This window comes from Peromyscus californicus, unplaced genomic scaffold (assembly GCF_007827085.1).
Source record: "Peromyscus californicus insignis strain IS unplaced genomic scaffold, ASM782708v3 Scaffold_18__1_contigs__length_77618521, whole genome shotgun sequence".
Taxonomy (NCBI): Eukaryota; Metazoa; Chordata; class Mammalia; order Rodentia; family Cricetidae; genus Peromyscus; species Peromyscus californicus.
The window spans coordinates 41919619-41934094 of record NW_026294480.1 but is presented as its reverse complement, the minus strand read 5'-3'; the positions used below and the strand labels follow the sequence as shown (position 1 = coordinate 41934094).

The 14476-nt window shown below is 41.8% G+C and overlaps 1 protein-coding gene across 3 annotated transcripts in view; it reads right to left on the bottom strand.

Annotated features, from left to right (window-relative positions):
• Window positions 1-14476, bottom strand: part of Ankrd55 (ankyrin repeat domain 55) — a 94415-nt gene that overhangs the window by 69232 nt on the left and 10707 nt on the right. The window lies entirely within an intron of this gene.

Genomic DNA, 14476 nt, shown 5'->3' with positions numbered 1-14476 from the left:
TCCTGGATCTCACTCTGTAGAACAGGCTGGCCTGGAACTCAGAGATCCACCTGCCTCTTCCTCCCAAGTGTTGGGATTAAAGGCGTGTGTTATGACCGCCTGGCTAAGTCTGTTCATTTTCAACCACCTGGGTTTGCATAGATGCTATTTCTAGAAGAACTAGGGTTGTATGAAACTGCTTTAAATACGGTAGCCACCTGTTTACCCCTGCACTTTTGTGAAGAATTGATTCAACAGATTTTACTGCAGAGGGTGACAACAGACGACCAGGTGAGTCCACGATGCACAGAGAAGGCTAGGAAGCAAGTTCTCCTGTGGAGACCCCTGGAGGGAAGCTGTGCCAAGCCCCTCTCTTACAGTTCTCCAAGTGTAACTGATGTTCAGAGAAAGAATATCCCACCAGTTTTAAAGTTGTGTTTTCTCCCAATGTGGACTCGAGGCTCAAGTTTGGCTTTTCAGTTCTTTGAACTTTAGCTGGCATGAGAATAAAGTTTTGGTTTGGTTTCTCTGTCCCAGTATTTCTGAGAAACCATTAATGATTTTTAACCAGTTACCCAGTTCCAGGGCAAGCTTGTTACTGAGAACGGCTTGCTTATGACAGCATTGTTTTGTAAAGTGAGCGACTGCTTTCTAACTGGTCCAGGTTTGGTTTTGTGTTTTGTCTTTTGAAGCAGGCTCCTCTGCTCATTTGCATGCCAAGTGAAGGGTGTCTGGGACGTGTATGGTTGGTTTGATGACTTTGGAGCCAGATACCATTGGTACAAGCCATGCTTGTGCTAACCAGCTGTGTGCAAATGTGGGTCTGTCACCCTCACCTGGCTTAGTTTCCTTATCTGTAAAATGGAAGTGATCTTGATGACATTGACAATCACTTCCTTTAGAAAGTTGTATAGGGTGACACTGTGTTAATATTAATCCTGTGTGCCTAGGAACAGCCTGGCATTTAGTAAACATTTTTTTTTGTTGTTGTTGTTTTGTTTTTCAGAGACAGGGTTTCTCTGTGTAGCTTTGCGCCTTTCCTGGATCTCGCTCTGTAGACCAGGCTGGCCTCAAACTCACAAAGATCCGCCTGCCTCTGCCTCCTGAGTACTGTGATTCAAGGCGTGCGCCACCACCGCCCGGCTAGTAAACATTTTATAGTTTTTGCTCCACTTAAAAATTTTGGCTTATTTAGACAGCATTAGATGTCTGAGACATATGTTTAAAAGGGGCTCTTGTTGATGATAGCTATTAAGAAGTCATCTATTGCTTAGAATCCATTACGAATCCTCACATAAGTCTGGAATTTTGTTACCATGACTCCCAGTGTCTCTGGGCATAAGAACTAGGGCCCCAACTTAAAAGATGAACCTACTTTCAGCTATACATTCAAAGATGCTAATATGGTACCTTGGAAGGAGGAGCCCACTGAGTCAGGGAGCTGCTAAAGGTGCCAACAGAACCATGGAGCTGGTTGTTTGTTTTTGTTTTGAGATAGGGTATCACTGTGTAGCCCTTACTGGTCTAGAACTCATTATGTAGATCAGACTGGTCTCAAATGTATGGGTGATCCTCCTACCTCTGTCTCCCCTGTGCTGAGATTACGGGTGAATGGCATCACACCAGATTCAACTGTGGGTTTTTATAGACCGTATGCTGTATGATAACACGTTCACGTGCCATTCACGACTCAGCGCGATAAGAGAAGGACAACATCTTCATCACGATGTGGAACTACACTACCTCCTAGAATTAGGATTCCCCAAAATAATTGGTCAGAGGGATTTGAATATCACATTTAATGTGTGACATATCTGAATCTGTAAAATGCCTACCGGGACTCATCGGAAGGTGGCTGACTCCGCCCTTCCTGTTGATCAACCTCCCTTCACCCTGATGCTAGCTTTACTCGGAATGCTCTCGGATGATCATCGACACTCCCCTCTCAGCCAAACAGCTGTTTCAGTGCATTGACTGCGTCCTGATCTACAGGCGCAGCATGTGACCTGGAACAAAGCTATTAACATCATCGTGGCCAAGGTGACATATTGAGGGCTGTGACCCGATCAGAGTTTGTGAAAAGCAAACATAATCTAGCTGGGATGGTTGAGAGAGCTGCTCTCTCTCCATTTCACCACCCATGGATTGGGAGGCTTGCGGTCAGCTTCCGGATGGGAAGAAAGCCCGTCTAAGAAGAATGAAGACAAAACAGCCGAGAAGAGCTGGGTGAAGGAAAGAGTTGCGGCCTCTCGACATCACTTAAACACCCGAGTCACCACACCTCAGGCCAACAGGATTGCTAGAACATTTACGTGTGCCAGTTCATTCCTTTTATTTGTTTGTTCTTGGGCTTGTCGTTTTGTATTACCTTGTGTTTTATAAGCTTTAGTTTTCTTTTCAGTCTGTGAGAGAGTTCTAAGCAAGGACAGTTTTAGCAGAGGCACATTAGCAAAGAACAGGAGGCATTAGATGGATATTAACTCCACAGGAATTAATGTTTAATGACGAGGAGGAACTCCAGCTGATAACTGATTATAACCATATTGAGGGAGGTGTCAGAGCCCTTCTGTTCTTCACAGATCAGTGTCGTACTGAGATCTCTAGCCTGTGGGTTAAATACGACTGGAGGAGACTGGAAATAGAGGAGGGTGGCCAGAATGAGATGCAGTGGATTTCATTTGTGCCTCATGAATAGTTCAGGAAAGCAAGTGGGTTTATTCTGGAGATAATTCCATGAGGTCAAGATCATGGTCTAGATAGTTTGCACACACAATATACAATTTACAATTTTTAAGCACTTCTAACTGTCCAGTTCCATGGCTTTAAGGCATTCAAAGCATTGCACAACCACTACCACCACCCTCTCCAAGCCCTTTTCATTTTCCAAAACTCTGTACCCATTAAACAGTAACCCCCATGTTTTCCTTTCTAGTAGCCCCGGAAAGCACTATTCTACTCTCTGTGTCTGTGAATCTGATTCTAGGTTTTTTTCATATGTGTGGAATCAACAGTATTTGTCTCTTTGTGATTAGATTATTTCACTTAGTAGAACGTTTGTGAGGCTCATTCATGGAGGAGTATGCATCCAATTTTCCTTCCTTTTGAATGCTGAGTGATATTTTTTCCTATATATGAACCAACCATACTGTATTTATCTCTCGATGGACATGTGGTTTTCCTTTGTCTTTCTCTTGACTATTGTGAGTAACGCTGCAGTGAACAGGTGTGCACAAATTGCCTTGATATTCTGCTTTCACCTTTTCTGGGTGCACCCTCAAAGGTAGAACTGCTGGATTATGTGATCATATTGTTTTCATGTTCAATTTTTTTTTTTTCCGAGTCAGGGTTTCTTTGAGTAGTCCTGAAACTCACTCTGTAGACCAGGCTGGCCTCGAACTCACAGAGATCCACCTGCCTCTGCCTCTGGAGAGCTGGGATTAAAGGCGTGAGCCACCACCACTTGGCTTATGTTCAGTTTTTTTTTTTTTTTTTTTGGTTTTTCGAGACAGGGTTTCTCTGTGTAGCTTTGCGCCTTTCCTGGAACTCGCTTTGGAGACCAGGCTGGCCTCGAACTCACAGAGATCCACCTGGCTCTGCCTCCCGAGTGCTGGGATTAAAGGCGTGCGCCACCACCGCCCGGCTTTATGTTCAGTTTTTAACAATCCACCATATCATTTGTTTTGGTTATTTTTACGTCAACTTGACCCAAGCTAGAGTCATTTGGGAAGAAGGACTTTCAATTGAGAAAATGCCTCCATAAGACTGGCTTATAGGCAAATCTATAGGGCATTTTCTGGATTGATGATTGATGTGGGAGGGCCCAGCCCACTGCGGGGGGTGTCATCCCTGTGCAGGTGGTCCTTCGTTATATAAGAAAGCAGACTGAGCAAGCCATGGGGAGCAAGCAGTAAGCCATGCTCCTCTATGGTCTCTCTTCCAGTTCTTGCTTCCAGGTTCCTGCCCTGACTTCCCTCAGTGACGGATTGTGACCTGAGAGTTATGAGATAAACACTTTCCTCAAGTTGCTTTTGGTCATGGTATTTTATCAGAGCAATAGAGACCCCCTACTGAAACACTATTTTTTTTTCAAGGCAGCTTTATCATTTTATATCACCACATCTGCCCACGGGTTCTAATTTCCCACATCTCTTTGCACTTATTTATTATGTGTGACAATGCATTATTTTTTATAACAGCCATCCTTTCGAGTAGGAAGTGGTCTTTAGTTGTGGTTTTGAATTACATTTCCCTAATGATGGGCAATGTTGAACATCTTTTTCATGTGCTGTTGACTGTCCCTCTATTTTTGGAGGAACTGTAGAGGAATGCTTTTTAGAATCCTTTGTTCACTTTGGAATAAGACTTGTTGTTTTGTGGTGTTGGTTTGTAGGGATGTATGAAGAACTCTATTATTGACAGTAACTCCCGTATCAGATGCACAAACATCTTCTCATACTCCATGGCTTTCCTGTTTGCACTGTTAATAGTACCTCACAATCCAATTTGTCTATGTTTCTTTTTCGTTGGCTGTGCATTTGATATCATATCCAGGAAAGTATTGCCAAATCCATTGCTAGATGCTCCTTCTTTGGGCTTTTTTCTAAGAGTTTTATGGTTCTAGGCATTGTGGTTGGGTCTTTGATATGCTATAAGGTGAGAATCTAAGCTCTTTCTTTCCTGTGACTATCTAGTTTCTCAAGCATTATATTTTGAAGACCATTACTAAATGATCTTAGCATCCTTCTTAAAAATTAGCTAACCATAGATGTATGGGATCATTTCTGAACTCTCAGATCTATTCCATTGATCTATATGACTACTACCTTCATTATTGCAGCTTTATAATAACTTCTAAAATCAGGAAAAGTGAGGCCTCCCTCCAATTTTGTTTTTCTTCTGTAAAACTGTCTGAAATGTCTGGGAGTTCATTTGAGATTCCACATGAATTTTTAGAATGAACTTTCCCATTTCTGTAACAATGTCATTGAGTTTTTGACAGAGATTGTACTAAATCTACAAACTTCTTTGGGAAGCAGCAACATCTTAATATGATTTTCTAACTCAGGAAGCACAGGATATCTTTTCACTTACTGGCATCTTCTTTAATTTCCTTCAATAACTCATTGTGGTTTGGGGTACGCAAATCTTTTGCCTTCTGGGTTAAGTTTATTCCTAAGTCCTTAATTCTTTTGTTATTATTGTGAATAGCATTGCGTTCAAAGGGCTTTTATGCAAACATTTCTACAATGAAATTGTTCTGTGACTCTAAGCAGTTAGAAGTAACAGTGAATCAGTGACATAAAAAGTTATCTGGATTATTAGAGCTTGACAGAGATGTTCCAGGTCACATCCAGAGGTAACAACCATCTTGTTATTGAAGATGGGTAGTCTTGGCTAGAAGACCATTTAGGAAGTATGCTTAAAAGGACATCGGAGTGAAGTCCAGAGATGGGGCAAGGGAAGATCCACAAGGCTGATTAAAATGAGCCTCAGAGTTTGTTCAGCTTAGGCTACGTTATGAAACTAGTGATTAGGAACTGGAAGGGACTTCCCTAGAGGCTGTGTAGAAATGCCCAGTCTAAACCATGGTGAGTGGAGATCCCAGGCCTAACCTTGCAGTTGGTAAGAAGAATTTCTGCAGAAATGAGAAAAGATGTTGCAGAAATAACAAGTACGAAGGAAAGCATGATAGATAGTCCTTTGGAATCTAAAATGGGGGCAGGAGTGTTTTCGGTTTTTGGTTTTTTCACAAAAGGTCACAAACCCACTTACCATCTTCCAGTAACTCTATACAATTAGACAATACACATCCCTTTCTTTTTTCTATGTATCTTCCTATGTATGTATGTATCTATCTTTAATCATCCACCTATTCAGCTCCATGAATTCATCATGTGTCTATTGTTCTTCCCAGGCAGCAAGTTTTGAATGCTTCTTGCCTCTCTGTATCAAGCCTAAACAGATAGACTTTCGCACAGCTGCATGTAGATCGAGTCTAGAATTCACACAGAGGGAGGGAGACCAACAGTAGGGGAGATGAGAGAGACATGGCCTGAAGGAATAGGAAGCACCATGTGAAGAAATGTTGGCTGTATGTTTTAAAACATTTTATGTGTGTATATACATGAAATACAGAAAGGTCCAGAAGAGCACAATAAAAACGTTGAATGTCTTGGACATGTTCTGAACCTACTATATTTTCTAGACTCTATAGTGAATTTACATTGTTTATGCTCATCAAAGTTAACCAAGCTTTTTTCCCTCTTAAATGTTGGGAGGGATGTGTGCTTGCTACTTTACATTAGTATTTTACTACTAAAAGGGTAGACAGAGCTTTGTACAATGATCGTTGTTAATGGTTTGGATAGAATGTGCCTCCCTGAAAGGTTCATGTATTAGGGGATTGATATCAGTGGGTGGTACCATTTTGGGAGGTTCTGAGATCATTAGGAGGGTCTAGCTAGAGGAAGTCATGTTGGGGGTGGGTCCTTGGGGGATCTCTTGTTCCAGGCCCCTTTGGGATTCTTTAGGATGCCTCCTTCCTGTGGTGATGTGAACTGTCCTGCTTTATCATGCCTTGCCTGCACAAAGGACTCAACCCTCTGCTACAGAGTCAAAGGGAATCTTTGCTCCTTCAAGGTGCCTTTGAGTACTCAGACAGAGGTAGGAGAACGCTTCAATCACTCAACAAGTAAGGGAAGGTTATAGTTAAGCAAATGCTTCAATAATACAACATGTAAGGGAAGGTTACAGCTATGTAAATGTTTCAGTCATTCAACAAGTAAGGGAAGGTTACAGCTATGCAAATGCTTCAATCATTCAACATTTAAGAGAAGGTTACAGCTATGTAAATGCCTTGATAATACAACGCTTAAGGAAACTGTTCCTGGAAAACTTGACATTCCAAAAACCAAACAACTGTATTTTTAAAATTCTGACCTTCTAATATTAAATGTGTGCTATAGAGAACATAAGGAAAATATTTCTTGATTTATACACAGACAGGAAAGGTTGGCAAAGGGTGAAGCCATCCGAGAGGTTACTTCTGAGGTCATGATTGATTTCTGGGGTTTATTCAAAGGGAACTTTGGATTTACTCAAGGAGTGACTAATGCCAAACCAGTTACTGTATAAAGAAAATAAGGGTAAAAATTGTAATGCTCAAGGAAAAGAAAAGCGTGCGGAAGCAGTACTGTTTGGTGTTGTCTGTGAACTATCTCCAGCCTGCAGTGAGGTAAGAATGCCTCAGACATCGTGTGCTCAGAAACTGTACAGCAGTTCCCCAGTAACTTCTGTTGAATCTAAAATTGTGAACTTACAGAAAATTCTGACCTTTACAAATACTCGGGTAGGTAAAACAAAATAAAACAGATAACTATTTTAAATGATTAATTTTTACCTAAAAAAATGTAAGGATAGGTGGATAGTTTTGATATCATTTTCCCTTCCTTCCTTCCTTCCTTCCTTCCTTCCTTCCTCCCTCCCTCCCTCCCTCCCTCTCTCTCTCTCTTTCTTTCTTTCTTTCTTTCTTTCTTTTCCTCTTTCCCCTTTCTTTTCTTTTTCGACACAGGGTTTCTCTGTGCAGCTCTAGCTGTCCTAGAACTCGCTCTGTAGACCAGGCTGGGCTTGAACTCACAGAGATCTGCCCGCCTCTGCCTTCCAAGAGCTGGGATTAAAGGCATGACCACTACCAGGCCTCTTTCCTTATTTTTCATTCCAAAAACCTAATTGGTTTCTGGTAGTATTAGAACTTGTTTATTTGATCCCGAGGGCCTAGTGCTGACCCTAGGGCTTTAGGTATACAGCTTGCTCACTCTTAGCAAAGTTTTGGGTGCTCTGAGCTCCCCAAATTTTACATAGGTGCAGGTTCCATTTTTAGGGTTTCAATGATGGCTGTGCCCTCGGGTCACTGTGGAGTTCTTAGGAAAGCCCTTGGCTGCATTCATTCCTGAGTCCATTTTTGTTGAAATTGCTTCGAGGTCAGATTAAAACCTGTGGAAGGACCAGGCTGGTGTAAAGGTCATTTTAGTTTTCAGAGTCCAAACCAGCTGATTTGAGACACTGCCTTCAGTTTATTCTATTCTGAGGATCCCTGGGTGACTGAACTCACCATTGAGTCACCTGTGACGTTGGAATTCATTCTGAGCATTTACAGAGGGATCTGCAGATCTCAGATTATTCTTTCAGATAGGACTGATGGCCTCTGGAGAACTGAAGTATTCAGTCATCCATGGACTCTGCATCTCCTATAGACAGCAACAACCTGGTCGCAAAGGGGCAGATCTCCATCCTTTAAAATGACATAATCCAGTGGGAAGACAGATGTCTAAGTGGTGACTGAGCTATGATGACAGGGCAGTAAAATCATTTAAAGGGATGTTTCACAGGGCGTTCTCCTAATTTAGATTCCTCTCTCTTTCCACATAGTTATCCTGGGTGCTATGGAACAGCAGAGAAATTACATTTTGGGGCAACCTAGAAGGACCGAACTATTCATAAAGAAGTAAGGCCTTTGCACCTTTCAGGAGGTACCAGGCTTTCACAGCACCATAATGGCTCCATGTGACAACATTGCCACCCGCTGGTGAGGAAGAATCTTTATGGTCCCTGACTGGGCTCTGGGCCAGGGGAGCGCTGATGCTGTTGAATACAATTCAGAGTTTGAAGTGCCCTGCAATACAGGAATAAGTAAAGACGCCTCTCTAGAAGATATTTTCTTTTCTTATTTTTGGGTATTCATTTATTGATTAATTAAATGATTACTTAATTTTTAAAAGAGAGCCTTGCGTGTTGTGCAACCTTGGCTGGTCGGGAACTCCCGCTGAAGACTGGCTTCAGATGCACAGCAGTCCTCCTGCCTCTTTCTAGTGAGTGCCGGGATGATAGGCATGCTTCACCATGCCTAGGGGTTGGATGTTTTGGTTTCTGTTTTGAGACAAGATCTTGGTAAATTGCCCAGGTTTGTCTTGAACTCACTGGCTTTGAACTGCTGGTGATTCTCCTGCCTCAGTCTACCTCGTGTTGAGATTATGTGCATGCACGGCCATTCCCAACTTAGAAAGCATTCACAGCATGCCTTGTCAATAATCTAATTCTTAAAAAGATGTGTTTTTTTAAAATTATAGAACCCTTAAAGTGGGATAATTGTATTTATCGATCAATTTAGGGTTCATTTTTCCAAATGCAGATGCGTTTGTCACCTATTGAATTCTTGTGGACCTCTTGATGTTAATATATTACATTAGTCCTTTGTTAATTATGCATGTATAAATTTTACATTCATTTTTATAAAGGGTGGTGTTAGCCTGGCTAGCTTCAGAAAATGAAAAATAGGTAAGCATTATGTCGACTCCCTTATTGTTATTCTGAAACAACTATGTGACTGTTTTTACCATTTTCATTTTCTCAAAGTGGTAGGTGATAGGGTCAGGTTTTTGCCATGTTTTGGGAGCTCTGGGAGAGGTGAGAAGTGGTAAAAGAAGCAGGATTTGATTTGACTGGAAAGGAGCAGATTCCGTTAAACACACAGCTGCTCTGAAATGCTGGGGAAGAGAGTTCGGCATCATTTCCTGTAGGCCTGGAATGAATCTGGTGGGCACAAACCAGAAGAGAGATTTTTGAAGAACCAGAGACATAGAAGGGTCATGTTGTGGACTAGAGCTTCCCACCCTCAGCCTGTATCTCAGCAGGTTCTGATCAAGCATATCTTGGTGATGCTCTTGAGCAGACTGCTCCCCTCTCCGTTTCCTTTTCTGATTGATATTCTATGTGTCTACCTAACATCTGTAGAAAGACAATATTGGTTCACCTATCATTACATGAACAAATCAAATCAAGTTGACAATGAAGATGTCTACAAGGAATTGAAATGCAATAGCTTTTCATCATTTGGATAATTATTAGGTTACTTGCCTTAGGTTACTTACTTGCTTCATAAAAGCAATGAATAAAACCTTACTTGGTGTATAAATGTCCTCCATAGGATCTTATTAGAATACACAGTTGTTTGGGTTATATGACTTTTCATTTATTAAAGAAAAAAATTCCTAAATTTTAGAAACTATGCGTAAGAGTGGTGTTTGATACACTGATTATATATTTGCTGATTTTATAGCATATTCTCTCCAAATTGGCAATCTGAAGAGGGGTAGACATAAGAAGTAAGGGTTATGGTTTATAACCTTTGGGCTAGAGCTGGCCAAGGTGGAAGATGGCTGCTTCTTTAAGCAATTTTAGAAGGCATGCCCTTGGCATTGTAAGAGTTGAATCCACCCTCAGCCCTCACATACTGTGGGCATATAGCTTAAGCAAAGCTGGCTTAAACCATCACATCAGAGCTCTAAGCATACCATTTCAAAATACTGAAAAAGTGACAGCAGAAACCATTTCTTAATCTGAATTTCTTTCTGAAAACCAAGCAAGTTATTGTGTATCATTATGAGTCCAGGGTCTTTGGTAAAACTAGCAAGTTAAGACATCCCTGGATTTCACTCCTGACCGCGCATTAGGATTGCCTTGGAGATCTGCAACAAAAACAAAACAAGAAATAAACAAAGAAGACAACTGATGTCTGAGTCCTATTCTTGGACATTTTGGTTTTATTGACCTGTCATTTTACATTATTTTACTTTTTCATTTAAAAATTATCAAAATCCAGATAAAAAAGAAAATATATATGCAAAGGTAATCAGCATTAAAATGTTGGTGTTGGTGGCTGGAGAGACGGCTCCGTGATTAAGAGCACTGGCTGTTCTTACAAAGGACCCAGATTCGATTCCCAGCGCCCACAAGGTAGCTCACAACTGTCTCTAACTCCAGTCTTGGGGGGATCTGATGCCCTCTTCTGGCCTCCAGGGACAAACAGACACACATGTGGGGTGCAGACATACACGCAAACAAAATGCCCAAACCCATATAAATAAATACAATTTTTAAAAAAATTGGGTGTCTTATAGATACTTATTTTACTTATAGGCCAGGAAGGGTTGTACCCATCCCCACCCCTCCTAGGACCCCTTACTTGTACCTATGGTATGATGTTGTAGGAGGGGAAGGAGGAGTGTTAGCAGGAGGTGGGCTCGGAGGCGGGGATCGAGCTGGATCAGAGTGTGTAGTCACGAGAATCTCTTAGGTCCATCTTCCCCTGCGACTGAGACTCTGAACTCTCCTTGGTTCTCCATCTTCAACTCCAAATAAACAAGACTGAAGTCCTATTTCAGCCTTTTTAAATGGGAACAGAAAACATAAGGGACAGTCCTAAGGAGCAAGCAAGGGGTTCGTAGGTCCTGACAGATAGGAGGCCACAAGGCAAGGGATAGGAGAAAGAAAATTGGGGGAGGTGCTACTTCCTGAAGTCAGTGTGGCCCTCAGAGTGAGCCATCTGAAGTTGAAGCCAGGACTTCTGTCAGCCACAGGGTCAGGGCCAATTGACTAGACTAGAAACGTAGATCCCACATTTCTCTTGCATGATATTACCTCTGAGGACTGAGACTGTGACAGGATTTGAGAAACTGCCTGAAATTCTCTGAGCTCCTGTGTGGGTTTGACTAACACTGAGGCCACATTTTAAAAGGTGCTTGTATTATTTTTATTAGTGTGCGTGCGTGCGTGTGTGTGTGTGTGTGTGTGTGTGTGTGTGTGTGTGTGTGTGTGTGAGTGATGTGCATATTTGAGTAAGGGGGTGTGGGTGTGACGTCAGAGAACAGCTTTTGGGACTGGTTTCTGTCCTTTCATTGTGGATTTCTCGGATCAAACTCGGGCTGTCAGGGTTTTTCAGCAAGGGTTTACCCACTGGGTAGTCTTCACTGAAACCATTTTAATGTTGAAATAAACAATAGCTAACAGTTTGGAGCATGTGTTATTTACAACAGTATAACCATGTTAATAAAAATAGTTTGGAGTTTTTCTGTTTTCCATATAAACAAGATTATATAATACCAGAGTATAAACAAGTTACCATGTCAAAATATTTCAAAATATTGCTTGTAAAAATATGGCTGAAGTGTGAATGATAGAACTTTAAAACAGCTAATTTGATAATTTACTTATTATTAGACATTTAAATACTGGTTTTTTTCCCTCAGCCCCAAGGATACTGCATATTAATAATACTCTTCATAAATTAATACTGCAGAGAAAGGAGACTACTATATCATTTTAACAGTCATTTCTTTTATTGCTCCTAAGACGTTTTCATCTGTGTGGACATTTATGAATTAGCAATCTACTGTTGAACTTGACCTCTTTCTACTTCAAGGCATCAGTCTGCCGGAAGAGCTTCCTATGCAGCAGGGACCCTCACCCTTCATCCCTTAGCAATGCTGCAGCCATGGTTACCCATTCCTTTGCACTCAAGTTCTCAGTCTGGCGCGGCTAAGTTTTTCTTTGGTTTTAGGAACAGGCTTTTCAGCATTTATATAGTCAAAAATCAATGCATACTGCATTTGAAAACTTTTATCACTGCATTTGTGATTACAAAGGTCTTCCTTGTTGAACTTTATACTGACTTATTTGTAAATATTTAACTCTGCTTGACATGATTTTTTAAAATTTATTTTTGTATAATTGACTTTAGCCAATTAGGCAATTATTGGGTAATTCCTTTTCCTCCACTAATTTATAATGGCCACCTGGTCAGATACTAAATCATCAACAGTTTCGAGGAGGGGCCTCATACAGCCCTTGCTGCGGAACTATGGCGTGGGAAGCAGGGACCCCTTAGAACTAGCCTCTCTGCAGTGATTCATGCATGAGTTTGACGATGCAGCCGGTGCCCGCCACACCCACATTTCAGGCTCTCACGGGTGTTCCACAGTAAAGCCTTTTGTTGTTGCTCTTTCTTGCACAGTTTTGAGACTCTAAAACTTTTGGGAGCACTTTTGAAGACATCAGAACGCAAAGCCAATGTTAGTGAAAACTACCTCACAAGTATTCCCGCAGACCACCTCCCAGTCACAGCAGGGCACCCACTGCCCCACTGCTACTGCGGGGCTCACAGGGTCTTTTGAGGACCCTGTCACTGTCTCAGTAATATTTGCAATTATGAAAAACCTTCACATAATGCTCGGTCTAGGCCAGGCACTGTGATGAGCACTCTTTATACACCTAGTCATTTAATGCTCAACTTAGGAAGTGGGGACTGCAATTACTTTCATTTTGTGGGTGAAGGAACCCAGATTCAGAATGAGGAGGTGACTTAGCCAACATTGCATGGGTGAAACCCACCTGAAGGCTGTTAGGCCCAGATTCTACCCTCTGACCCACAGGTGCCATGGCCTGTAACTGCCCTGGCACTGTGGTCTCTAATTGCCACCAGCATGCAAAGAGCCCATACAATCCATTGAACTTTGACCTTTCTGTGGTTTGGGATGGACACTCCACATGCCCACCTTCCATCCTGTCTTAGAGCATTCTATTCCCATTCTGCACCGTTGTACAAGCTGTGGGGCTCAGAAGCGTCATCAAGTTAGAGTTTAGGCTCACGGTAGCAAAAACGCATCTCACAGTCAACCCAAAGTTGGAAGCACAGCAGTGATACTGATCACATAGCCAGGGAAGGTGGTGTAGCTTGTGTCAGGAACACAACAGGGTGTGAGAGAGAGGATTTTCTTAAAATGTGAAGATGGATGCCAAAATGATCAAGAAATGAACAATTCATGCCGAAAGAGAATGATATTCTTAAAAAATTTTTATTTTCAGCCGGGCGGTGGTGGCGCATGCCTTTAATCCCAGCACTCGGGAGGCAGAGCCAGGCGGATCTCTGTGAGTTCGAGGCCAGCCTGGGCTACCAAGTGAGTTCCAGGAAAAGGCGCAAAGCTACACATAGAAACCCTGTCTCGAAAAAACCAAAAAAAAAAAAAAAATTATTTTCTAAGCTTACTCTAAACTGGTAAACACACACACACACACATACACACACACACACACACACACACACACACACGAGAGAGAGAGAGAGAGAGAGAGAGAGAGAGAGAGAGAGAGAGAGAGAGAGAGAGAAAGAGGCATTGAGGCATTTATGGACCATTTGAATTTGTAAATACAAAATTGAAAATTATGTTCTACTGGATAAATCCAGTAATAAATGAACTCTGTTGCTACTAAAAAACAGGACACAAAGACACTTTGGTTTGTGGATATGCATCCTCCCACTGTAGACAAAGGGTCATGAGGTAAGACCAGTAGCAACATTTTAAGATCTACCAGTGGCCTAGAGAGATTAGTTTTCTTCTGCTATGGTTTTCGACACCTACCAATTGAAAAGAGGTGCTCTGTCATGAATCTGTTACAGAGCAGACGAGAGCTTGAACTTGGGGAGATGGCTTGTCCAAATAACCTTAGATGAGTGTAGCATGAATTGTTCAGAAGGACTTATTAATTAATCAAATCCGGAGCCAGGTATTGGGGTGAATGCTGGAAGATTAGAGAAGCAGAACAAGCCATAGCTACCTCACCTTGCCAATTCCTCAGCTGATCCTGTTTCTTCAGACTGAAAGCC